The following is a 27,940-nucleotide window of genomic DNA, read 5'->3' as shown; positions in this document are numbered from 1 at the left end:
AAACTGGATATTATATAGAAGCTGAAAATGAATAAACTAAATAAAAATAATTCGCCATGGATAAGTCTCAAAAGCAAAATACTGAATGAAAAACACATGCTGTAATACATATGGTATGAACACAAACACTCTCAGGCAAAAAAAAAAATCAGCTCCTTTAAGATAGAGCATCTGGCCCTGGCCAGTGTAGCTCAGTTGGTTGGAGTGTCATCCATACACCAAAATGTTGTGGGTTTGATTCCCAGTCAGGGCACATACCCACATTGTGGGTTTGATCCTTGATCAGGGCTTTACAGGAGGCAACTGATAGATATTTCTCTCTCACATCAATGTTTCTCTCTCTCTCTCCTTCTCTCTCTCCATCCTCCTCACTTCCCCTTCTATCTCTAAAATCAATAAGCACATCCTCTGGCGAGGATTCAAAAAAAAAAGATAGAGCATCTGTACATGACAATAACCAAAAGAGTTTTAAATTCAGAACTTTTTAAAAGATGACAGAAGTATTTGTTGAGAACCATGTGCTTGTATGCTTACACCGTAAGGAAACCACAGTGCCGTTAGAACAAGCGAAGGGACCCTGTGCAGCTGAAAATTACAAATGTCCACTTTACCATCTTATTTCCTTACTTTCATTTCAATATATTTCTTATTTACGAGGTGACCCTTACTGGCTATTAATCCCGAGAGAAGACAGTAAATGATTTTATGCAAAAGACCAATAAATCTCCAGTGCTAGAACATAGAATAGATGTTATTAATTGAAAAATTTATTCCTACATTCTCCACTCAGTTTTTAAAAATTCTGTTGCATAATATGAATATTAACCCTGTTTTAAGTAAAGATTAAGATTAGCAAATTCACCTCCATTGTTCCCCTTCTGTTCTTTGCTCATATGGTTAGAGATTTATGCATGAATTTTTAAAAATTGTGCTTTAGTTCTTAGTGATGTAAAGGGAAAACACAACAGTACCACAAATGTGAATGAATTTTATTTTTATTATATCTCTTCCTATCTAAAATCCATTACTTGTTCTCCATTTTGTGTATTAAAAAAATCTAAACTTCTTAGCATAGAGCTCAAGGCATTCTTGATATTACTTCAATACAGTAGGTGATATCTCCACTGTATCACTTAAAATAGGTTCAGCTACAATGTGCAGAGGACTCAGAAGAAGACAGAGCTGGTGTTGCAACTCTACAATCATCAGAGACCCAGGCTTTTTCTAACTTGTTGCTCTACTATCCTCACCATCTGATGTCCATCTTGCAGCCCAAGAGGCTACACTAGACCCTGTCATCATATTCACATTCTGGCAACAAGAAGGTGGAAAAGTGGAGAAAAGGGCATACCCCCTATCTGTTAGGACACTTTTAGGAAGTTGCATACATCACCTTTTGCTTACATCCCAATGTGAAGAACTTAGCCATATGCCACATTTAGCTTCAGGGGAGCTAGGAACTGCAGTTTTTATTCTAAGTGGCTAGTACCCAGCTAAATTTGGGGGCTTATATCACTGAGGAAAAAGAACTAATAATGTGGAGGAAACCAGTAGTTTCTGCCACACCACCTTCCCCCCTTTCTCTCCTCCAAATGAGGGAGTTCTAGGTCATCTTGACTCTTGGGCAGTCACTGCACAGTATAAGGCTTCATGCATGAATATATGGATGTAGCCCTTTCTTGGATGCTTTGCTCCATTTCTTCCTTCCATGCAGCTGAATTTGTCAACTGACCAAGGTTTTACCTAACCATCTTTGTCTCTGGTTCCTCTCTCTTCATTTACAAGTGTTTGAGCACTGTCATTATGCTCATGGCAGTAGTGGGCTGGTGGCTTGCTTTGGGCACACATGGGACATGAATCACATGCTCCATTCCACTTTATCAGAAAGATGTGCCTTAAGAATTTTAAGCTTGGAACTAGCTAATACTTAAATTAAAATGGATACATTGGTTTTAGTTTTAAAGGAAGAGTACTTAGAATTCAGAACCTCAAGGAAATGGTCAAAAGATGGTAGATAAATTCTTTTACATAATAGAAGGAACCAAAGGGGCCAGAGGCTCTGAGGTGGAAGAATCAGAAGGGAACCACTCCGTTAGAACAAGAATAGAGAGACAAGAAACCCCTATGGGAATTTGCAGGCTGTATGCTCGGATACATCTTGTCAAGCTCCTGTTTTTTCTCTTCTATGAAATATTCAGAAAACTTTACTTTGTTCACTAAAGGTTTGTATGAGTAGATTCTTTATAGGACTCAAAGAAGAGGAGATAAATGTAATGGTTTGTATTCTGCCACTTGCAAATTCAGAAACCCAAGATAAACTAACTTAAGGAAGAGAAAGTCAGGGGTGATGGAGAAAGTAAGCTGGCTCATAAGACAGGGAAATCCAGGGATGAATTTGGATTTAGAGATGGTAATGCTGTTTTCTCTCTCACTTTCTCTTCTCTGTCTCTTTTCTCTCTACCTTTTATCCCACTTCTCTTTTCTCTCTCTCCATGTCTGCCTCTGCTTTTCTCTCTCTGTTGGTCTCACTCTCTTGATTTCCACTAAAGACAGGCTTTCTCCATGCAGCTAGGGATGACACCCACTGGCAGCCCTAGATCCACATTTCCCCAGCCCAGTAATCCCAGCAGACAAGCAATTTGTCTCCTCACTTTCATATATTAATCCAGAAGAAGACACTATCCTTGCTGAATCATGAGCCCATTCCTGGATCAATCAGTATACCAAACATATAATGAACCATGAGTGGCCCAGTCTGGGTCATATGACTACCCATATGGCCAAAGAGTACCAGCAATATAATTGACAGCTTTATCCAGACTGTATGAAGCTGGGAAAGTTTCCCAAAGGAAGTGGGGTGCTGCCGCCAAAAGTGCTGGGCAGGCCGACATAAAAGCTTCCCCAATTCACTACACTGTATGTTTTCCATCTTTAAACTATCTAGTTGCATTTTAGATTAAATCACCACTGCAGAACTGAATAATTCATACACTCCAACCACTGTCAAAGTGTTGAATGAAAGGTGTGGAAAAGTAGAAATTGATCAGCAAGGAGGTCTGAGGATGCCACCTCTGAGTCAAAGGGAAACTATGAAACAACGGAGTTGAGCCTGACAGCTTTTGCAGAAATTCCCAGTTAGTTTATAACAAAATAGATTTGTAGAAATAGGAGTAAAAGTTAGTTCAGCCTTGGCCGAGAGACTCAGTTGGCTAAAGTGTTGTCCAGTGCACTATTCCCAGACAGGACATATACTTAGGTTGTGGGTTAGATGCCTGGTCAGAGCACGTACAGGAGGCAACAAATCTATGTTTCTCTCTCACATTGATGTCTCTATCTCTGTCTCTCTCTCATTCCTCCCCTCCCTTTCTCTAAAATCAATAAAAACATATCCTCTGGGCCACAGCCCAGGAGATTCCAAGATGGTGGTGGATTGAGTGGAAGCTACATTGACACTCTCCCAGGACCAAACCAGAATCACAACTAAAATATACAAAAAACATCCTGAATAATCAGCGGAAGACTAGCTGGAGAGCACCGTCATAACCAAGGATCTAAAGTGGAGACTACATAGAGACTGGTAGGAAATGTGGAGGAGCAAGAGGGCTAGCTGGGCTCCCACAGGCAACAGCTGAAGTTCCAGAGGGATATCTCAGTTGAGGGGGTTTCCCAATGAGAACTCTGGGGCCTAAACCCCAAGCTGGGCTTCCCAGCCCAGAGCACCAGAACTGAGAAAGGTGTCAACATAACAGCTGGCTGTGAAAAGCAGAGGGGTTTCTGTCTGCCTGGGAGAGATGGCTGGAAATGCAGGCAGCCTCTTAAAGGACCAACCCACAAAATTTTGTTTGCAGCAACTCACTTTGGGCTCTGGAAGAGGGAGGGCAGAGTGGACTAGAGCTGTGTGAGGAGAATCTATGTATGCTGGCTCTGGGGATAGAGCTCAGAGGGCAGCCATTTGGATTCCTGAGATGTGTCATTCCCCCATACTGCAGAGGACATCCTTCTCAGGCAGACATTACTGTCCAAGCAGCTTTTGCCTGGGGTGAGGGGATCAACTCCCCCACCCGGTTGGAAAACCTTTTGCCCCACCCTGTGGAGTTTCCACAGACTGAGGCTCATTAAGAGACTAAATAACAATCAGCCTCTGGGTGCTTTGAATCTTTGCCTGATTTGCTTTTGGACCCAGGACTTGGAAAAGCAGAACTTGGTGGGCATCTTGGTCCTTTCCAAGTGCACCTAGCCCCAGCAGAGGGAACCAAAAGCTGTGGAGTATGGAAAGCTTTAAACAGGGTACTCAAGGCCAGTCACAAACAGCATCTGACCTCGGCCTGGGAGTCCTAACAGATCTACCTAATACATAGAAGCAAATCCAAAGAGACAGCCAAAATGGGGAGAAAAATAAAAAAGCCCCAAATGAAAGAACAAAAAAAAAATTTTCCAGAAGAAAAGCTACATAAAATGGAGATAAGCAATCTATCAGATAGAGAGTTCAGAATACTGATCATGAGGATGCTCAATAGCATGAGAAAAGATATGGAAACTATAAAGGAAATTGAGAATGATGTAGAAATAAAAAATGCATTGGAAGGAATAAACAGCAGATTAGGGGAAGCTGAGGACAGGATCAGGGAATTAGAAGACAGGGTAGAAAATATCACTCAATCAGAGAATCAAAAAGAAAAAACAATTGAAAAGAACAGGACAGTTTAAGGGAGCTATGGGACAACATGATATGTAACAATATTCACACCATAGGAGTGTCAGAAGAGGTAGAACGTAAGCAAGGGTTAGAGAACCTGTTTGAAGAAATAATGGCAGAAAACTTCCCTAACTTGGTCAAGGAAAAAGATAAACAAGTTCAAGAGGCACAGAGAGTTCTAAGCAAGAAGGACCCAAAGAGGCCCATGCCCAGACACATCATAATTAAAATGCCAAAAATCCAACACAAAGAGAGAATCTTAAAGGCAACTAGAGAAAAGCAATCTGTTACCTACAAAAGAGTGCTCATAAGGCTGTTAGCTGATTTCTCATCAGAAACTCTACAGGACAGAAAGGAATGACATAAAATACTCAAGGTAATAAAAATCCAGGATCTGAAACCAAGAATACTCTATCCACCAAGGCTATCATTCAAAATAGATGGTGAAATAAAGAGCTTCCCAGACCAAAATAAAAAAAGGCTAAAGGAGTTTATCACCACCAAACCAGCATTGCAATAAATGTTAAAGGGACTGCTGTAACAAGAAGTTAAAATAGAAAGAGAAACACAGGCATAAAGAAATAAATAGGCAATAGATAGCTACCTGTCAATAATAACCTTAAATGTAAATGGGTTAAATGCTCTAATCAAAAGACATAAGGAACTGAATAAATAACAACACATAACTGAAAAATATACTACAAGAGACTCACCTCAGAACAAAAGACTCAAACAAGCTGGAAAAAAACAAACAAAAAAACACTTCTGGAGGAGAGTTTAATGGAAATATAAACACCAATACAGTCGTAGTAGGGGGCTTTAACACCCCACTGACGTTACTGGATAGGTGTTTCAGACAAAAAATCAACAAGGAAACAGAAACTCTAATGACACACTAGGTCAGATGGACTTAAATTGACATTTAGAACATTTCACCCCAAAGCTGCAGATTACACATTCTCCTCCAGTGCACATGGGACATTCTCAAAGATAGACCACATGTTAGGACACAAAAGAAGTCTCTACAAGTTCAAGAAGATTGAAATCATATCAAGCATCTCCTCGGACATTTACACCATAGAATACTATGCAACTGTGAAAAAGAAGGATCCCTTACCATTTGAGACTGCATGGTTGGACCTGGAGAGTATTATGCTAAGCAAAATAAGCCAGGCAAAGACAAGTATCACATAATTTTACTCATATGTGGAATCTAATGAACAAAATAAACCAAAGAACAAAATAGATCCAAAGACATAGAAGCATGCAACAGACTGACAAAACTCAGGGGGAAGGCAGGGGTGGGTGGGTGGGTGAGTAGGGAGAAATTAACTTAAGAATTTATTTGCATATATACATAACCCATGGACAGAGACAATAGTGTGGTGAAGACCTGGAGGGGGGTACAAGGTGGAAGGGAATAATTTGGAGGGGAAAGAGGATATTTGTGATACTTTCAATAATAAAGATAAATTAAAACATAAAAAATCAAACAAACATATCCTCTGTTGAGGATTAATAAAAAAGTTTGTTCATATTTAATAAACTACCAAAATTCAAATTATAATGTGAAAAATAGGTGTCCATGAATGGTCCCACCAAAGTATATAAAAGTACCTGTTCCCCACACCTTCACTATTAGTCATTTGAAAAATGCAAATTAAAATCACAATCAGATACTAGCATATACCTATTAGAATTTCTAAACTTAGAAAGGCTGACCATATTGAGTGTTGGTGAGGATGTGGGAAAACTGGAGCTCTGATACATTGCTGATGGGAATGTAAAATGGTTCAGCCACTTTAGGAAAGATTTTAACAACTCTTAAAATGTTAAACATACACATTCCACGCTTATGAGTTTACTTAAGAGAAAAAGAGCTATCTTTCCATACAAAAAACTTTATACACAAAGGTTAGTAGCAGCTTTAAGTTGAGAGAGAAAACTTGTTAAATGTTAAATTTGGACAGACCTTGACTTGAAACCCAGTTCATCTTGAGCAAGTCACTTATCCTCTCTGTAAGCTCGAATTTCTCATTCCTAAAATGAGGACAAAAATGTGTCTGGGCATGGGCCTCTTTGGATTCTTCTTGCTTGGAACTCTCTGTGCCTCCTGAATTTGTTTATTCTTTTCCTTGACCAAGTTAGGGAAGTTTTCTGCCATTATTTCTTCAAATAGGTTCTCTAACACGTGCTTACTTTTGACCTCCTCTGGCACTCCTATAATGTAAATATTGTTACATTTTATGTTGTCCCACAGCTCCCTTAAACTGTCCTCCTGTTTTTTCAATTGTTTTTTTCTTTTTGATTCTCTGATTGAGTGATATTTTCTGCCCTGTCTTCTAATTCCCTGATCCTATCCTCAGCCTACTCTAATCTGCTGTTTATTCCTTCCAATGTATTCTTTATTTCTGCTGTTTTATTCTTAATTTCCTCCATTTTTTCCATATCTATTTTCATGCTGTTGAGCATCCTTATAATCAGTATTCTGAACTCTCTATCTGATAGATTGCTTATCTCCATTTCATTTAGCTCTTTTTCTGGAGACTTCTCTTGTTCTTTCATTTGGGCCTTGTTTTTTTGTCTCCCCATTTTGGCTCCCTGTTTGAGTTTGTTTCTATGTATTAGGTAGATCTGCTAGGGCTCTATGTCAGACACAGTTTGTGACTGGCCTTGAGTACTCTGTTTGGAGCTATCAACAACCCTCAGCTTGAGATTTCCTCTGCTGTGGCTGGGTGGGTTTGGACAGGGCCAAGAGGCACACCAAAATCTGCTTTTTCAAGTCCCAGGTCCAGAAGCAGATCAGGTGAACACTTAAAACACTCTGACATCTGCCTCAGCCTGCAAGCTAATTAATCTGATTCTCTTAATGAACCTCAGGCTGCAGAAACTCCTTAGGGTAGGTCGAGAGGTTTTCCAGCAGGGTGGGGCAATTGCTTCCTTCCTCCTCCCTCCAGGCAAAAGCAGCAAAATGTCTGCCTGAGAAAGTTGTCCTCTGCAGTATGGGAGAATGACTTGGCATAGGAATCCAGAGGGGTCCCCTCTGAGCTCTATCTCCAGAGCCCACAACCCTAGACTCTCCCCACACAGCTCCTGTCCACTCTGCCCTCCCTCTGCTGGAGCCTAAGGTGAGTGGCTGCACATGAAACTTTGTGTGTTGGATCTTTAGGAGGGTGCCTGCATTTCTAGCCATGTCTCCCTGGCCAACAGAAATCCAGCTGCTTTTCACAGCCAGGTGTTATGTGGGCATCTTTCTCAGTTCTGGTGCTCTTGGCTGGGAAGCTCAGCCTAGGGTTTATGCTCCAGATTCCTCAGTGGGAACCCCCATAGCTGAGATGTCCCTCCAGACCTTCAGCTGTTTCCTGTGGGAGCCCAGCCAGCCCTCTTGTGCCTCCACACTTCCTACCAGTTTCTATGGGTTCTTCACTTTTCCTCCCTGGTTATGAAGGTGCTCTTCAGCTCGTCTTTAGTTGCAGTTAATTATTCAGGATGGTTTTTCTATATTTTAGTTGTAATTCTGATTTGGTCCCAGGAGAGTGTCAGCATAGCTTCCACTCAGTCTGCCACCGTCTTTAATCTCTCTGTCATTATGATTAATTGTGCCTGGCACCTGGTACATTGTAAGTATTCAATAAATTTTCCTTTTCTCTTTGTTGCGATGGTTCCACACATCAAATTCTTTTCCATGTCCATGTCTTATCACTAATTTATATTCTAAAGTCAAATCAGCTCAGGGCAAAGGAGAGACACTAAGACAGTAGTTTGGGGGCAATGTTAAAAACATCATTATTTCATCTAAAATAGTTTGACATGAAATTACATACTTTGTGTGAACAGAAGAGAACTACACAAGTCAGTGGGGTCGACTTTCTGGCATTATCACCAAAGCACAATTCTCCATTTTGAGATGTTGACAGGAATCCATAGGCCTATATTTTCTGATGAGGCTGGAAAGAGTATCTTTGGAATCAAAATAATCATCTTCAAGCCCCAAGCACTAAAACAAAAAGGGAAGCCAGTGAGCTTTCTGAGGATTATCTATTTGGGGCAGGGATTTCTCTGCACTTTGGGGGAGATGTGGGAGACCTATCTGACTCATGAGTCAGTTTGAGTGTCCCTACTGGGAAAAGGAAAGGAAAGAAGAATCTGAGGTCATGGGAACCAGGAAGACTGGTTCAACTAGGGCCTGGACATTCTGATTAATTAAGTAGGTGGAAGTTCTGGGTCACAGGTGGAGAGGACAAGAGGTAGAACTGCTATCAGACAAGGGTTTTTGGAGAGAGAATTCTAGGGTGTTGAAGTCTAGAGCTAAGCCAGAGAACAAATACTGTCAAATCCTAATCATAGAAAAGTTCAAAAGAAAGCTCTGTCCAATCCTGTGGAAAGAGATTGGAAGTGGGTAGAGATAAGAAGTAAGTTTAACAGAGCATGGAGTATAGCCACAATCAGGCAGCATTTTGTCACATCTTCCTTGTTTCTCGATGATGTGTATGTCTTGCCTATTTTGAAGTCCCGTTGTACATTATTGACTGATTATTGCTTCCTAATTTACTTAAAATCTTACTCTTCATTTCTCCTATATGCTGCTTGGGAAGGTCCCTGGGAATAGGATCAATAGTCAATTGGGTGGTGATGTTGGGACAAGGGTTTGGTTCACGGTCCCTTTCCCAGGCCAGGTAGTTCCAGGTAACAGGTCCAGAACTTTTTTATAGACCTCTCTCCTAGTTTTAATTTTGGAAACCCTGAAGCTTGCCTTACCTCAATCTACTAACTACATGGGCAATTATTTCAATTTACAAAAGAGCTGGATATTTTATTTTGTTCCTCATTTCACTGTGATATATATGAGATTATCAGTTCAGACTATACTCTTGAGCTTTGGAAACATTACACTGGCCTTGCAAAATGAGACAATGAGCTGGTTTCCAAGTTTTATCTGGTGACTTGGGTCTGAGGAACCAAACTCTAGCTAGGAATTAGTATACCAGATAGGAATCTCAGAAGGGGAGAGGGTTAAATAGACACAGGTACTAAATAATAGAGTCTCAGCAAAATTTCTTGAAGGTGGGGCTCTTGAACTTTCTCACTAACATGTACCCTGCATTTTTGCCATTTGGGATGGCATTTCTGACCCAAAGCAGACCTGAAATCCTGAATTTTGAACAACTTGTCAGGGCAATAGTCCCTACCTTTATGCCATGTTGCAGACTTGCTGCAATATCTCCTGCAGATACACATTGGCTCAGGCTGGAGTGGCAACATCAGCTTTGAGTTTCTGCTGTTACAGAGAAGGCTTGTTTGATACCTGACTAGGCTTCAGGACAGTCTGTCCCCTAAAAGGTAATTTGAGCCCTAGCAGGTTTGGCTCAGTGGTCAGAGCGTAGGCCCATGAACTGAGGGTCCCAGGTTCAATTTCAACCCAGGGGCATGTACCTGGTTGCAGGCTCGATCCCCGACCTGGTCGGGGCTCATGCAGGAGGCAACCAGTCGATGTGTCTCTCTCACATCAATGTTTTTTTTCTCTCTCTCTCTCTCTTCTACTCTCTCTGTATAGCAATAAAAAAAATATCCTCGGGTGAGGATTTAAAAAAAAAAAGCTTTTTGGTTGAAGAGCCAGTTAGGAAGGCTGCAAATGACCGGTCCCACTCCAGGAGTTTCAGGAAAGCTCTCAGGTGAGGGTATGAGGAACACCAACTCTGAAAACTCTGAGGGAAGAACAGGGAGAAGATATCAAGTCTATAAATGGTCCTGGGATTTACGGCCTGCTGTATTTGCACTGGAGTCAGGACCTCATCCTTATCTGTATGGGAGGCGAGTCCAACTGTTAATCATCACGTGAAAGGGTGGAGTTATTGGACCAAAAACAAACTTGCAGATAACCTGGCTCAGAGTTTCACCACTTCCATGCTGGCTGCCTAGGAGCAAGCTGTTCCTCCTTCAGAGTTGTCACCCAAGTTTGGGTGGGAAACGCCTTGTTCTGTTTCCCGTAAGCCAACTGAGATAAGTTAAGTCCTGCTGAAGATTCCATTGATGTTAATATAGAATAGGAGAAAAAACGACCCCAGAGATCATATAATGTATTTGTTTAATCTCTCCTTTGTTCTTTCCGCTGTATCCCAGAACCACTGGTCAAATTCAAGCTTGCACTGTCTCTTATCTGGACTCCTGCAGCCACATCTCAGTTTCTTTCCCTATGTCCTTCAGTCCCCTCATGACATTCTCCAAACCATATCTGATCTCTGTTTAAAATTCCTCAAAGCTCTCAAGGAATTGCCTTTCTAGACTCATCTCCAGCCTTGTCTCCCCTATGCCTTTATGGCATTTCTTCACTTTAGATTACGAGGTCCAGGAGAGCAAGGTTACCTCCTTCATTATATATGTCACAGCAACTATGGTAATACAGGGTACATAGCACACGGCCATAGATAGCTGTGGATTTCTTCCTTTTTGTTCACTGTCACCTTCAGCCTGGCCTTGGCTCCCTGTGCTGATGGCTTGGCAGAACCAGCCATGCAAAGGGTAATTTGCAGAAGGAAGAAAGATCCTTTTTCAAGTTTACTCTGGAAGCCTAGACTTCTTAAAAACACCTTTTGAGCTTTAAGAATATGCAGTTTTTTGGGAGAACTAAATGAACAAAAATTTCTTAAATGTAGGCTAAAGGGAGCCTATTTATTATTTTTACCACTAAGTGAAAATTGTGCCAAATTTATTTTCTTGGTTACTGGAAAATATCTCTCTAATAAAATTCGTGTTTTCTCTAACAGAAAATTTTTTTCTCTAACAGGATGATTATGTCCCACAGGGCTAGAGTATTGTTAATTAAAACAATAGGATATGCAAAGAAAACATCACAAAAATTTTTAGATCAGGAAATGCTTAAATGTTTCCAAAAAATGTTTATCAGGAAATGTTATTTCAGAATCAAAACATTTCCTGCCTTATGATTATGCCATGAAGAAAAATCACGTAATGGCAGTTATGGAGTCATATAAAAAAAGAAATTTTATGATGGAATACATTTGTTTTTTAAAATCTGTTATAAGTAACAAGAGATAAATGAAAACTGCCCAGAATATTGGCTTTTAAAAATTTATTATTCACAGAAAACTTTGATTCTTAAGACTTATAGAAAAATATAAGAAATAAAGTAGAAATTCACCAATATCTCACCACTCAGAGATGACCACTCTTAATATTTAAGTAAACATAATTCTAGTGAGGTCTCTGTATAAATATATGCCCTTGTGTACAATTTTATGTAAGTGGTTTTAATGATAGGTATATATCAGCAATATAACATAGATTTATTTCCCTGCCAATAAATCTAGATCTGTAGTATTACTGTTCATAATTGTGCATCACATGTATCCATTGGGATATTCCAAGTTTCAGCAGCAGTTCTTCAAACATCAGATCTTCATGTGACAATGTGAAAAGAAGTTGAAAGGTAAGAGGGGGCAACTGGGTGGGTAGAGGGGCCTTTCTTAGAATCCTCCTAGTGACTTCCTTGTATGCGTCTACAGTTAGGACATCACAAGTCCACCCCAGAGGATGCTAGATGGTATCTGCAGAATTACACTAGGACACCCCATCATCCCAGCTCCTATGGGGTTTTAGGAGGGCTAATACTTCCACAAGGCTGTGCTTAGATGTGGAGTCAGAAAATTATTCTCTTTTAGCGTGCCCTAGCTGTATTTCCAAACTATGACCTGCAGAAACATAGGTCATGATAGGAATGACATTACCTGGAATAACATTTGAAAAGAAATTATAAATGATAAAATAATAGACAAAAAGCACACACACAAAAGAAAAATGTCTATTTGGTATAGAGGCTATCTCTTTTCTTCTGACCAAGGAATGTGTTGTGTTTGGTGGCCTTTGTTCTCCTTCCCTCCTCCCTCCTCCTTCTTTCCCCCACCCCTCCTCCATCTCTTCCTCCTCTCTCATTTTCTTCCTCTTCCTCCACCTCTTCCTCCTCCTCCTCTTCCCTGGAACTACTTCCCTCAGGCTCCTCACTTTGCAACCTTCAGCTTTGCAAACTTCAGCTTCTGGCCTGCCAGCTTTTCTACAATTTGGTCAGCCAATTGAACCCAAGTCTTTGCTTGATCTTAGCATTTGCAGTATATTATTATCTGAAATGTAGAAAACATTAAAGTGTAATACACATCACCAATTTCATAAAGCCTTGAGGAATTTAAGTTTTGGAAAACAAATCTGACTCACAAGGTCATCACCCAATCAGTAGCATGCCAGGCACCAAAATACAGGTCTCTTTCATTAATTAATCTATTAATATGGAGAAACTTATTTGTATTTAATTTTTGCTGCTGGAGGCTCAACAAGGAGGAAAGAAAATGTTCCTCTTTCCTGAAGTATAACTAGACTTTTCTGAATTCCAAAGAAAAGGTCAATAGAAGGTGGGGCATTGGTGCCTGGCTGTCTGGGAAGAGAAATGCAGGATGAAGTCTCTCTGCTTTGGAGAATTAAAAAGGGAAGACAGTCTCATTATGGCTGGGCCCAGCGTGGAAGGGAAAAAGAACAAGAGCTCCAAGTTTTGCTGGAGTAGAGTCATAAATCTACTCCAGTAAAGTGGCAGGACATTGAAGGGAAATGGCTCCAGGAGTGGCTGGAGGAGCTGAACTCTAAAAATTATATCTTGAAAACAAATGAAATCACCAAGGGAAGGGGAAGAGAGAAGTACAAGGACTGAACTCTGGGCATGCCAAGGACTGGAGATGTGGGGGATGAGAGGTGATCAGCCAATGGACCTTCCAGTTAGATGGAACACCCAAGAGAGAGGGGCCCCTGAAAGTGAATGCTTCAAGATAGCAGGTGTGGACAGCTGTTTCAAATATTGCTGATAGTTGGAGTGAGATAACTGAGAATTAACCTCTGATTTTGCAATATGGAGGTCACTGGTGACTTTTCCAAGAGCAGTTTCAGTGGAGGGCTGGGGGCAAAAGAGTGATTGGAGTGCACTGAAGAATGAACAGGTGGAAGGGGTGAGGATACAGTGAGTATAAATGGCTCTTTCAAGGAATTTTGGGAGAAAGCAGAGAAATAGGGTGATAGCTGGAGGGGGATGTGTTGTCAGGAAGTTTTCTAAAAGATGGGAAAATGGTACACAACTGTTAATATGCTTATGGGAATAATCCAGAATAGAGAAAACATTAATAATGTAGGGATTGAGAGATGACAACCCCTACAGTAACAACATTGAGAATATAAAAGACAAAACCCATACAAAAATGGAAGAGTTGGACTTAGATGGGAGCATGGACATTTCATTCTCAGGAACAGGAGGGTATACAGAGTGCCCAAGTCCAGATGTTGGTGCAATGCACTGAATGTTTGTGTCTTCTCAAAATTTATGTGTTTAAACCCTACCCCACAATGTGATGGTATTAGGAGCTGAGGCTTTGGGGAGGTAATTAGGTCTGTGGTGGAGCCCTCCTGAATGGAATTAGTGCCTTTATAAAAGGAATTCCAGAGAGCTCTTTTGCTTTCTCTACACTGTGTGTGAGAATACAATGAGAAGATAGCAGTGTGCAACGTGGAAAGAGGACTTGACCTTGAACTTCCAGCCTCCAGAACTATGAAAAATAAATTTCCATTGCTTATAAACCACCCAGTCTATGGTACTTTGTTAAAGGAGCCAGAACTGAGACTCTAGGTAAACTTGACAGATGCGGTGATGGAAATTTTAACTCCTGAAATACTGACCTATATTGTCAAAGTATAACTTTTCAGTCTGATAAATTTAGCAATATTGTGATATCAATAGACTAAATTATCCAAAAACTTTTGAAGGAAACTATGTGATTTAGTCATCTTTCTCTGCTGCTTTTAATTTTTACCTTCCTGGGAAAAAATGTAGGTCCCAGATAAAATAAATATATTTAAGGGGGGAAAATTTTATATGTAGATTTTTTAAAAAGAACAGTTTTAACTTCTGAGAAAATAATCACAATTTTCAAAACAATAATAATAAATAAAATGTTTTTGGTATTATATAATTGCCAGGATTCAACTAAAATTTAGTGTAAAGAATGTATGAGCTTCAGCTCTCAATATGTGGAAAAGATGAAATGTACAAGACAGTCAGATTGGCTTTGGGACTGATGGAAGTGACTTAATCTCTCTGAGTTGCCTTGGCTGTAAACTGAGGATAACCCCTGCCTTAAAGGATTTTTGTGAGCTCCAGATAAGATAATATAGTTAAAGCTTCTGGTATATATTAGGTGCTCAAAAAAATACAGCTATCATTATTAAATCTATTGGCGTGAACTTTTACTGAGAGCAAACATATTGCCTGATAAATTTTTTCCATTTATAAAATATAACTAGTGGAGGTAATTAGAGGCAGGAATGTAGAACCTCTCTGTACTATTTTCACAACTTCCTGTGAACCTGGAATTATTTTAAAGGGAAAAGTTAAAAGAACTTCTTTCACTTAGGCTTCTATGAGAAATAGCTGTACCTTCCTCCCATCTAGTGTAATGGCATAATTGTTATCATTTATCTGATGGATAATGAAATCCTGCTATTTTTCTGTGAACGAGATGATGCATTGGGAAAAGCATTGATATTATGAGTCCAAAGATTTGAGATAAGTTGCTTCACAATCTGGGTGTCTATAAAATGAGGACTTATATTTAATCTCTCTCAGCTCTATGAGTTTGTGAATATAAAATACAAATACAAAGCAATATTTAAGGGAAAGAAACATTATATAAAATTACCAAGATTTGGTAAATAAATATATTATGCTGAAAGTGACTGAAGGATAACATTTACTAATTGCATAGTAAAAGTAAAATTTTAAATATTATATATACATTTTAAGATTTTTATGCTTACAATGTTATATAAATCCAAAATATTGTACTTAAAATATTATAGATTCAAAATGTGGTGAAATCAGATACCTGCCTTCAGAGCTGATGGTACTCTGTAAAAGTGATATCTAAACATTTTTGATCATGTACTCTGATCACAAAAATATGCACTATTGTAAATCTACATGTGAAATGTTAGTACAGTTTGATTTCTTTTTTAGGTTTTTAAAAATTACAGTGTACATTCAATATTATTTTGTATTAGTCTTAGGTGTAGAGCATATTTGTTGGGCAATCATATACTTTACAAAGTGTTCCTCCCGATATTTCTGTTATCCACCTGGCACCATACATAGTTATCAGAATATTATTGTCTACATTTCCTATGTTGTACTTTACACCCCCATGACTATTTTGTAACCACCAATCTGTACTTCTCTATCCCTTCACCTTTTTCACCCAATCCCCCCAACTCTCTCTCCTCTGGCAACCATCAATATGTCCTCTGCATCTATGAGTCTGTTTCAATTTTGTTCATTTATATTGTTCTTAGATTCCATATATATGTGAAATCATATGAGATTTGTCTTTATCTGTCTGACTTATTTAACTTAGTATAATACACTCTAGGTCCATCCATGCTGTTGCAAATGGTAAATTTTCATTTATATGGTCAAGTAATATCCCATTGTATATGTGTTCCAAAGTTTTTTTATCCACTCATCTGGATAAATGGGCACTTGGGTTGCTCCCATATCTTGGCTATTGTAAATAATGCTGCAATGAACATAGGAGTGCATATATTCTTTCAAATCAGTGTTTTGGGTTTCTTCAGATATATGCCCATAAGTGGAATTGATGGGTTCTAAGGCAGTCTTATTTTTAATTTTTTGAGAAACCTTCATACTGTTTTTGATAGTGGCTGCACCAACCATCTTTACCACGTGCATTCCCACCAATAGTGCACATGGATTCCCTTTTCTCCACATCCTCTCCAACATTTGTTGATTTATTGATGATAGCCATTCTGACAAGTATGTGGTGATATCTCATTGTGGTTTTAATTTGCATTTCTTTAATGATTAGTGCTATTGAGCATCTTTTCATATGTCTATTGGCCATCTGTATATACTCTTTGGAGAAGTGTCTATTCAGGTCCTTTGCTCATTTTTTTAAAATATGTTTTTATTGATTTCAGAGAGAGGAAGGGAGAAGGAGAGAGAGATAGAAACATCAATGATGAAAGAGAGTCATTGATCGGTTGCCTCCTGCATCTCCCCCTTCCCCCCACTGGGTATAGAGCTTGTAACCCGGGAATGTGCCCTGAGTGGGACCAAGAATTGAACTGTGACTTCCTCGTTCATAGGTTGACACTCAAGCACTGAGCCATGCAGGCTTGGCTCTTTGCCCATTTTTAAGTTGGATTGTTTGGTGTGTGTTTGTTGGTATGGAGTTGTCTTAGTTCTTTATAAATTTTGGATATTAATTCCTTACCAGATGTATTATTGGCAAATATGTTCTCTCATTCAGTGGATTGTCTTTTCATTTTGTTGATGATTTCCTTTGCTATGCAAAACTTTTTATTTTGATATAGTCCCATTTGATTATTTCTCCTTCAATTGTAAATGATAGCCTTGCTGGGTAGAGTAGTTTTGGTTGTATGTCCCTGTTTTTCATCACATTAAATATTTCATACCAATCCCTTCTAGTCTGAAACGTTTCTGTTGAGAAATCAGCTGTCAGTCTTCTGAGAGCTCTCTTGTAGGTAACTGTCTTTCTCTTATTGCTTTTAATATTCTCTCTTTGTCTTTAAACTTTGCCATTTAAATTATGATGTGTCTTGGTTGGGGCCTCTTTGGGTTCATCCTGTTTGGGCCTCTGCCCTTCTTGGACTTGTATTTTATTTCCTTCACCAAGTTTTGAACTCTCTATCTGGTAGACTGTCTGCCTCCATTTCATTTAGTTCTTTTTCTGGAGATTTCTCCTGTTCTTTCAGTTAGGGCATCCTTCTTTGCTTTTCCATTTTGGCTGTCTCTCTGTGTTTGTTTCTGTGTATTAGGTAGATGTGCTATGTCTCCCAGCTTTTGCAGGGTGGCTTCACGTAGTAGGTCCTGTGGGACCCAGTGGCACAGTCTCCCTGACCACCTGAGCTGGGTGCTCCAAGAATGTTGCTTGTGTGGGTTATGCGAGCCCTCTTATAGCTGAGTCTTGATTGCTGTTGGCTCCTTCTCTGCATGAGGGTCAACCCTCAGGCTGCCTACTGTGAGGACTGACCCTGACCACTGTGTATGAGCTGCTGTGCAGATGCTAACCACATGAAGCAAAATTTGTTTCAGCAAGTTCTGGTGCCTATTGAGATCTCTCTTTGGATTTGCCACTTGTGCAGCTAATTGGGTCCTGCTGTGATGTGGTCTAAAGTCCACCACTGGGTGTGTTGGTTTTGGAGCCTCTTGGGAGGGACTCTGCTGCAGGTCAATGTCAGATGCTGCTTGTGACTGGCCCTGGGCAATCTGTTTAGAGGTACAAAGCAATCCATAGTTTGTGCCTGTCTCTTCTGGGCCTCAGCATCATGGGCAGGGCCAAGCTGCATATAAGGCAGGCTTCCACCAGCACCAAGCCTGGTCACAGGTCAGCAAAAGGCCCAAGACCAACCCCGTCTGCCATCAGCCTATTAGGCTCAGTCACTGAAAGAGCCTCTGGCAGTACCCAAATTGCATGAGAAAGGTTCTCAGGGAGTCACCAGGTAGGGCCGAGTAGTACCAGATTGATACAGATTCAAACTCGGTGCCAATGCTCAGTCTGAGGACACCCAGCAAAAGCCTCAGGGCACACCAAGTCCAGCTGCCACCTGCTGGGTGCCCACAGACCTTTGTGGTGGGGCAGGGTCTCAGGAAGTCATCAGATTGAGGCCAGCAGAGTTTAATAGACCCAAACAGACCAATATTTTGCTGTGTGAAGGGAGGCCTCTGCACAGGAACAGTGGTGCTGGTTGGGTATGGGAGGAGAAAATGGCCCTAAAGCCACACAATTCGACTGTCCTGGATTCTGCCCAGACTCCCTCCAGAGCCAGAGCTCAGCAAGGCAGAGCTGCTGGGAGTCAGGAGGGTGAAGCTGCTGGACCTCCTGTTGGGGGACATTTCTGTTGGGGAATTGACCGGTTCTAAGGCAGTCTTATTTTAAATTTTTTGAGAAACCTTCATACTGTTTTTGATAGTGGCTGCACCAACTATCTTTACCATGTGCATTCAGGCTCGAGGGAAGGTGGAGGTTAATGGTTCCCACCCCAGAGCCACACAACTCCATCTCTAACACCCCTGAGTCCACCCAGACCTCTGTACTCCGGGCCCAAGCAGCTGACATCTCTGCAGGTCATGAGCTTGGAAGGGCAGGGTGAGGGGGAGTTGGGAGGGTGGGGCTATTGCATTCTCCCAGGCTGATGCCATATGGAGGGGAGTGCTCCACCCAAGAAAGATGGCTCTTATGGGTAGTGTGGGAGAGGGACTATGCACAGGAACCCTGGCAGTTGTCCCTTCAGCTCTTTCCTCAGAGCCACACAATCCAGTCTCTCCTCTCATGACTCTGGTCCATTTTGAGCCTCTCCTTCTGTTGGATCTCAGGGTGAGTGGCTGCAAGTGAGATACAGTGTGCTGGCCTATTAAGAGGGCACCTGGGTCTCTAGCAGACTCCTATCTCTCCCTGGCAGATAGAATCTCTGCTGAATTTCACACCCAGATGTTAAGTGGGCTCCTCTTCCTGGCTCTGGTGCTCTGGGCTGGGGAACCTGGTGTGGAGTTGAGACCTTCTCACACCTAAGGGGGAACGTTTGCTGCTGAGCTATCCCTCAGGATTCTTAGCTGCCTCACATGGGTATGTGGCCAACCCTTTTGCATCTACTCCCTTCCTACCAGTCTCTATGTGGTTTCTTCTGTAAATACTTGTTTTAAGACTTTTATTCAACTAGTCTTCAGTTGGTTATTTAGGTTGATTATTCTACATTTTAATTGTAATTCCAGTTTGATCCTGAGAGAAAGTGAGTGTAATTTCCTCCTACTTCACCACCATCTTGGATTCCCCTTGATTTCTTAATTTAGGTAAAAATAGAGACAGTCTAGAAGTTTCTTTGCATATTCCAACTGTTCCAGGCGTCAGACTTTTTACAGGAATTTTCCCTTTTTATATTCTGGGACTACACCTGTTGAATCCTCTGTTCTAATTTTTCTTGCTGTAATGACATCTTAACATTAAGTTGCTCATTAACAATATGTGTCAGTGCTAGAAAGCAGAGAAAGTCTATGCTATAAAATGTCTTATCATTTTTCATAATTTAGGAATATTCTAGATAAAAAGTATCTATTTTCATTTTAAAATAGCTAAATCTCAAAAAAAGTAAATACTAATTTGTAAAGGAGTATCATTTCTGTAGGGAGAGAATTATTATGTAGGTTGATTTGTAAATGATGCATTACATTTTATAGAAAGTGGTTTTCTGTAATTTTGCTTTCTAAATGGTAACTCAAATCTCTTAAAATGCTTTAAATACAAAGTAGTCTGGATAAAGGGAAAAAGTGGCAAGATATCTTGAGTGTTTGAATTAGAAACAATTCCTATTTAATGAAAACTAAACTTTTTAAATGAATTTTAACTTTGGAGGTGATCAGAGGAAGTCTTTTCTTAAACAGAAAAGTCAGTCAGTAGGTTTTTACTATAGTGTTATACAGCTTTGCCATAAGGAAAGGAGGAAGGAGAAAGCTAATCAGTGTATAAGAAAAGGTGACCTCAAGCCTTTTTGGATTTGATATCAACCACTCTTAAGAGGTCAGTTTATCCAGGCAGTCAGGCCCAGGAGAACTGGTACAAACCAATTAAAACGAGAGTAGACAATGGATTTGTGTTTATGTTGAAGTTTCTTAATGTAGTGTGGAAGCATATTTGAGGAATTAAAGGCCTGTAATACATGTAACTTAATTCCACAAATATCTATTAAGCATTTTGTGGTACAGAAATTAACACCTTGGTGACTGGTCATGAGTATACACGCGTTTCCGTGTCCGAACGTTGCTGACCAGACACGAGTTAATTCGTGTGTGCACTTACATTAACTTTAGTAATTTTAAACACCTTGCTGACTGGTCAGGAGTATTAAAGTGTGGAAAAGTAGCCAGTGGCACAGGTGAGTTCTGGCTCAAAATAGCCAGTAAGCAAGGTTTAATAAGGCATGATCTGTACCCTCAAGAATTTCACAAACTAGTGAGATTTAAGCATCCCAAGTAATTGTTGTATACGGAAGGTATGTTGAATGATAACCCCTCCTATCTGCTTTTCTGAGTCTGGCCACTCTTTCCCTTAGAGAGTACTATTGAAGGAGTCCCTTTAATTATCCTTTCTATAATCAAAACTCTAAGCTTTCCTTTCAGTTATGGTTATGTCAGAGTTTATATTAAAAGTGCAGAGAGTAACACTGTTTCAGGGGAAAAGATTCTTAGGCAATGCCATGCACGTAAACTTGGCCCTACTCATATGCTGTACAATCACATAATGTAAGTCTCCTTCTGGAGCTCAAAAGACTAAACTTTGATCATAGACGTATATACCTACTATAGCAGCTGCAATAAGGGCAGCTAGACATTCTGGAACTTTCCCAATGAAATGACAAAAGCCAGACCAAACAAAAGACGGACATGGCCACTATTGGTTGAAATTTCAGTTTGTCTAATCATTTACATACTTTGAACCTGTGTCCTCATTTAAAAGCCAGTCTAAGCAACCAGCTTACTTTATAGGAACAGCTAATAACATGAGTTGTGGAGTATTTTACCAAAAGCCTCTTAGGTAACTATAAGTGTGGTAATATGGAAGAAATTATTACACATTATAAAGCTGTGGTGCACTCTACTAAACTCTAAGGTCAACCTAAGCGCGCGCAGTGTAATACAAGACATCACTGCGACCTATCCAAGGGAGACGGCGGCTGTTCCAGAGCTTGGTCCCAAAGGAACTCGGGTTACTTCCTCAGCACACATCCCTCATTATTTCAGCCTTTGTGGTAGAAAGGTACCGGACTTTAGTCCCACATTAGTGAGGTGACAACAAGGGGGGACCGTGTGAAAAAGCCATTTGAGATCCCCGATGGGGCAGCACCACTAGGAAAGCTGGGGCCGAGGAACTGTAGAAAAGGTCGCCCACAGCATCATACACCTCACCCTCAGGCACCTCCAAATTCCCAAGACTTTGGGGACCAAAACCTTGGAGAAGGTGGGGGTGTCCCACCTGGGAATTCGGAGGAATGGGCAGAGATGGACCCAGCGCGGGAGGCGGCGTCCGGCCCCAGGGGTCCGCGCCAGAGGAGGGGGGTCGGCGGGAAGCGGCGGGGGCGCAGTGGGCAGCGGAGACAGAGAGGAGGGCGGGGCGCCTTCGCCGGCCCCTCTCTCGCGCGCGCTCCTCTCCCCCTCCCCGGTCCACCCCGCACCGAGCGCATCTCGCCCAGGCCCGGCCGCTCAAGGGGAGGCGCCAAATCGCCGCGGCGCCCGAGCGGACCGTGCAGTAACGGCGACGCAGGAGGCGGAGCGGGTGCGGCTCGAGCCTGCGCTGAGGTAGGGATTGGGGGACGGCGCAGAAAGTCAGGAGGGGGCGCCGGGGTTGAAGCCGCCAATCTCAGATATCCCCGGGGCGGGCCGCCTCTCCCCGCCCCCGCTGCCTGAGCTCCCCGACCCTGCAGCCGCCGAGAGGCGGCCTCTGAGTCCACAGCCTCGCCCCAGCCGCGGGCCAGGGCATCTCCGCGCGAGCGCAGTCGCGCGGGCCCGGCCTAGGCGCCGGCCTTGGGGCTACCCCGCCGCCAGGGCCTAGGGTCTAGGCGTCGCTGCGCGTGCGCAAACCCGCTAGCGGGGGCTGGGCCGGCGCCTCTGGGATTAGACGTCCTCCCGGTTGCCCGGCGCTGCGCATGCGCGAGGCGGCCGGCGGAGGTAGCGGACCCGGTGTGGGGTTGCGTTTGGCGTGACCCCAGAGGTGTCCTTGTCGGGAGGCTTCGCTGCCGTGGGCCAGCCCCCCGGGGGGCGTCCTGAGCTGGGGGTGAGGCGTCTGCCTCAGAGTTTCTCTTTCCGTTCCCGCGCGCCGCCCCGCGTAGGCTGCTGCTGTTTTCATTTCTGTCGCCTGCACGCTGGGCTCCCGTCCCGTCTATTTATTCACCCGGGTCCGGGCTCCAGGCCGCTCCCTGACTCATTGTGCTTTAGACATTTGGTCCAGGTTTCCAGGGAGAGCGTACAAAGTCTGACCAAGCTAGGCGAAGCTGTTTTGAAGCTGATGTGGAAGGGATGGGGAGAAATCGCTCTAAGTCTTTATTTTGAAGCTGGAAGATCATTGCTTCGCTCAGACCCGGAAATGGAGATTTTCAGATGCTAATAACTTTCCGAGGGCCCGTCTCGGCCAAAAAAGAATTTTCTGCTTGAGTTGGAAGGCGAGTTCAGAGTGAACTTTTTGCTTTTGTTCTCTGGGGAATTACATAAATCGCTGGAGCAGTTCTAGTCCAGGAGTATAACAGAATGCGTGTCCCAGAGCTGCCTGGTGCCGCTCGGCGACCGACTTCCCTCAGAGCTGAGTGGCAGTGGCGAGTTCACGAGCAGTGCTTGGGACGAAGCTCTTTCTCCCAGGCTGGGAAGTGACGTTAACTGTTTATTCAGCCTCCTGGCTTTGCACCTTTCTAGTACTAAGTTTCTCCCTGGCAGTGGTACTTAAGTCAGTTTCGTGACTCCTGGGGCTGCTTGGAACTTTTTAACAGTTCACTGCTGTGTGCCTTGCGGTTGGAATAAAAGAAGCACTATCAGAGAATCTAAGTACTCAAGGGGAAATGTAATTTCTGTTTTCCAGGGCACTAGGTAGCGTATACATGTTATCAATGGGAATATGTTCTTTGCACACCCCACTCCCACCACGCAGGCCTGATTGCTGGTATGGGCCACCTCAACCCTAGGGCCTATCCATTCACTGTTTTGTCCATGTTCAAAGCTTACTTTCCCCTCCACCCAAATCTGCATGGCACCCAACTTCATTCAAGCCTCAAAACAATTGTCATCACTTCAGGGAGGTGGCTACTTCTGCTAAAGTATCTGCTGCTCTTGCTGTCCAGCCTCTTACCCTGCTCTATTTGGCAGTTAGCAGTATCTGATATTAAGTATATGATCTGTCTCATCCACAATCGGATCTCAGTAGATGTTTGTTAACTGTATGAATGAAATTTAACTGACTCCAGAAATATTTTGTATACTGAACTCTCAACTTGGATTCATTCATTCATTCAACAAACATTTATTGAGTGACTGCTTTGTATCAGAACCTGGCTAGGTGTTTAGGATATGTCATTGAACATAACAGACAAAGATCTCTTCTGGAGTTTACATTCTAGCAAAGAATGGTTAACAATAAGCATTTAATTATTTAATGTTAGAAAATTATAAGTGCTATGAAAAAAGAGAACAGAGAAAGGGGACTGGGAGTACACATGTGGGTTGCAGTTTTAACACCATGGTTTACTGTGGGTTTGAATGGTAAACAAGGTGATATTTATGACAGAGAACTGGTTTTTAGAATTAATTGTCTTTCTGGGAGAAAATGTTCCTTGCCATTCTCTACTATGTCTTTCATGGGGGCCCATAGTATGACCATTATGGCAAATGTAATCATCTTTTATAATATAAAATAAAACAACATAATTTTTCCAAGTTGAGTTCAAGTTATTCAGGGTTTTACAGCTTAACTTAGCGCATCAAATTAAGAGACTGGGCTCTTAAGTGGAAGAGACTAGCCAAAGGAATACTGCAGATGTGTTGAGAAAAATTGTATGTTTTCTTTACATTTTACTGCACTTTGCAGTTGCTTCTTAATGTCCCTCTGTCTATATGACTTGTGAAGTTGTTTTCTAAGGGTGGTCATTGCTTTTCTTTATTTGAAACTGTGTTGAAGATTCACCTGGTATTATGTCATAATTTAAGGTATTAAATTATTGCTCCTAGAGATTTCTGAATGAACCAGACAGGCCTAACCAAATTTTAGCCCATAATTAAGGGATGCTTAGAGAAAGAGGCTGATGAAGAGAAATGATTTTAGAAAAGCAAAGTGTGTTTCCCTTCAGGTCCTTTACTTAAGTAGATTACAAACGCTGTTCAGATATAAAAAACTATTAATCTAGAACTCTAAATGTAGGGTACCCATGGGATTTTTTTATGCCTTTAGGAGTTTGTCATATTTAATTTTAGTTTTTATCACTTGGCAAAGCTGAAATTAGAATGCCCCTAAGATACCACTACTGTTGAGTTTTACTGGAGTTGAAGTACTGCAAATCAAAACTGACTAGGCAAGAGAGATTTTAGGCCAAGAATGGGATGATCAGGGTTTCAGAGTGACATCTAGGACTCCTGAAAATAGAGGGCTACATGAGGATATTTACTTCAAAGGAGGTAGCTTACCTCTGTGAAAGGGATATTCATAGTGTCCTCCAATGGAAGGCTGATGTGATCCTTCTTGCTCTCATTATCCAGAAGGAACATGTATCTAGTTCACTTGGTGACCCCATCTCAACAATGTGAAAATATACAGAAAATTTAAGGCATAATAGGTTTTTTCAGCATTAATCTGACATCAGAGTGTGTCAGGTTATTTGTCCTTTATATTAGGTCTGCAGTTTTGCTAACCTAACCCGAGCTCATATCAGTTATATGTATATCGCCCCATGGAAGACAACTTGAGCTAAAATGTACCATTGGGTAATAATATGTGAGTAGATCATAAATTGTAACCACATTATATGTTCTGTATTATGTTGAATGTATATATGATACTGAACAAAATGAATCCCCAATGGAAATGTGCTATTGTCAAGAGGGCCTACCATGTTGAACAGTTATGTTGTGAGGCAAGATTTTTACAGTTAGGATTCTATCTAATGGGCATGTTAGGATTTTTTTTCTTTTTCTTTATAAGGACCTAAATTTCAAGTGGGTTTACAGATGTCTCAAGAACCATTTCATTTTAGCTAGTCTAACAATCTCAACATGTTTGTATAGTTTATGTTGATTACTTTTCATATTTGAAAGTGACATTTGAGGAGCTCAGTAATCTCTTCAAACCAAATACAGTTTTGTTTTGGACTTAAGATCTGTTTTATCACTCTTGGTGAAATTTGGAAACTTTTTACAAATAACTAATATAGAAACTGTTTCTGTGTTCTATAAGTCATGTTTATCATAAACATATGTTAATATCATTGCCTTAGAGGTTGTGCAAGGGTTTTAGTTGTGCTTTGAGTTTTTTAGTTTTGTCCATCCTGTTTGTAATTGTCCCACTTTAGGTAGCAGTTGTGTAGGTAATCTTACTGTTATTTGTCATTGATGTACGACATCTCATTTAAGTGGAGCTAAATTTTAGCTGTCATCCTTTTTCACAAGCAACAATTGGGATCATGTTTTATTACTTTTATTGTATTTATATATATTCATATTGTTTATAACTTATAGGTGACATATATTTAATGACTTAGCTAAGCATATAGGTAGGAACCATTATTTTCCACTGACAATTGCTTGGTCTGGAGCCATTAACACACTGATGCTGCAAGTAAACTGTGTGCTTGTGTCCTAAAAGAAGAGGTTTTCTTTGGTTCTAAAGGCATCATCAACTGTGTTGCCCAGAAGGGAGAATTTGTTAAAAGCATCGAATTCTATATTGCAAGAAAACTTTTGTATATATTATGTTTCTCAAGCTTAGCTTTAGAGTTGACCTCTTTCTTATTAAGTTGAATTAACAAAATACGTAATACTAGGCTTTCTCTGCAGAAATTACTTTTTTTTTCACTTTTTCTGCTGGGATCACTTCTAGAGAACAGTAGTCAGCATTTAGAAGCTTTTGATTAACTGCAAAATATCATTTTCCGTGAAAAATGCTTTACTCTCTAGTTTATTAGCTCTTAAGGCCCATAAATACCACTGGGTGGGGTAATGTTGACATAAGCACCCAGGAGCTGAATATCCTTTTGCTCCACATTATTTAGTTTTTTTCTTTTATGTATTTGCTTTCAGTTCAATGCCTATTGCAGGCACTAAATTAATATTTGTTGATGCATTAAGCAAATGATTGTATGTTCTATAATCAGTTTAACTCATTTAGGTCAGAAGCATTGCCAAGTAATAATGATATGCCATATTAGCAGACACACTGATTAACACTGATTGCTTTACCAACAGTAATATGTAGAGACTGCCTATTATATGCTTTGTACAGGGAAATTAATTATTTGACCTTTTCTTTGAGAGGATACAGTGTATATATTTATCATGTTCAGTCTTCGAAAGACTGTCTTCTTGTCCACTCGTATTCTACTGTGTAGTTATTGAGAGTGTACAGAAAACTCTTGAAATACAGAATGTGAGAATAAGAAGTTATCTGTCCTAAACAGGGATAATTTGGAAGTAAATTACTGAACTATACACATTTAGGAAAACAACCAAAATAGGAAATGTCACGCAAAAGATTATCTTAGTTGCTGTATGTTTGGTTTTGAAAATTACTCTTGCCAAAATTTGAAACATGGCCCTTGAGTATCTAATTTTGTCAGATCAGTGGCAGGAGCTTCTGCTTAGAAAAGGCACTTACTCTCCCATTTTCTTCATATATTGCAAAGCAAATATCAGTAGAGTAAGATTCTATAATAACATAGTTTTAAAATTATATTTGAACAAAACGATGAAATGCATAAGAAACTATTTTTGCAAAGCACTTTTAATATGTGTAGTTAACTATATACATGAACCAAGTCATATATCCCAAAACTCTTGTAAGGGAAAAAAACAATAAAGTAACATGTAGGATGTATCATGTGGGATGATCTTGTGCCATGACACTATCACTATGAAGAAGATCTTCCCAAACCAAATCCCAGCCCCTGCTCTGGGTCTACAAGAAACATTGCACTCCTGTGCAGAAAAGGGGAAAATTTGTAAATAGATTTAGACCAGAAGTAAAAAACACATTTTTGCCATTCTAATGCATTAATAATAAACTTGTCTCTATTTTGGATTTTTCTTCTATGGCATTTAAGATACTGTACTTTGTCTATGTTATTTAGTTACTATCTTCCTATGGTTGATAAAACTTTATTTTGCAGATGGGGAAAGAAATTGTGAATTATGAGTTGTCATTATCAAACCTGTATTGAATTCCTGTGTCCATGGTAAAGGAAATATTAGAATGGTGGCATTCTGATTCTAAGATGTAGTTTTTCTTAACATTGGGTTATCTTCCCATGCCCAGATGATTAATTTAAGGTTAGCATCTTGAAAACTGCCTTGTCAGATGGAAAAGCCAATTCCTTGATATAATTACATGGCATATTTTATCTCTGGCATTACCTCCATCAAAA

The 27,940-nt window shown here is 40.8% G+C and overlaps 1 protein-coding gene across 1 annotated transcript in view; it reads left to right on the top strand.

Moving 5' to 3' along the window:
- Positions 1-22,075: 22,075 nt before the first annotated feature.
- RCBTB2 (RCC1 and BTB domain containing protein 2) overlaps positions 22,076-27,940 on the top strand; it is a 36,978-nt gene continuing 31,113 nt past the window's right edge. Inside the window, exon 1 of the mRNA XM_016205445.2 lies at positions 22,076-22,127. The gene's annotated coding sequence lies outside the window, so the exon portion shown is untranslated. The remainder of the gene's footprint in view (positions 22,128-27,940) is intronic.

Source organism: Miniopterus natalensis, chromosome 2 (assembly GCF_054644295.1).
Source record: "Miniopterus natalensis isolate mMinNat1 chromosome 2, mMinNat1.hap1, whole genome shotgun sequence".
Classification (NCBI taxonomy): Eukaryota; Metazoa; Chordata; class Mammalia; order Chiroptera; family Miniopteridae; genus Miniopterus; species Miniopterus natalensis.
This window is presented reverse-complemented; position numbering and strand designations above follow the sequence as displayed.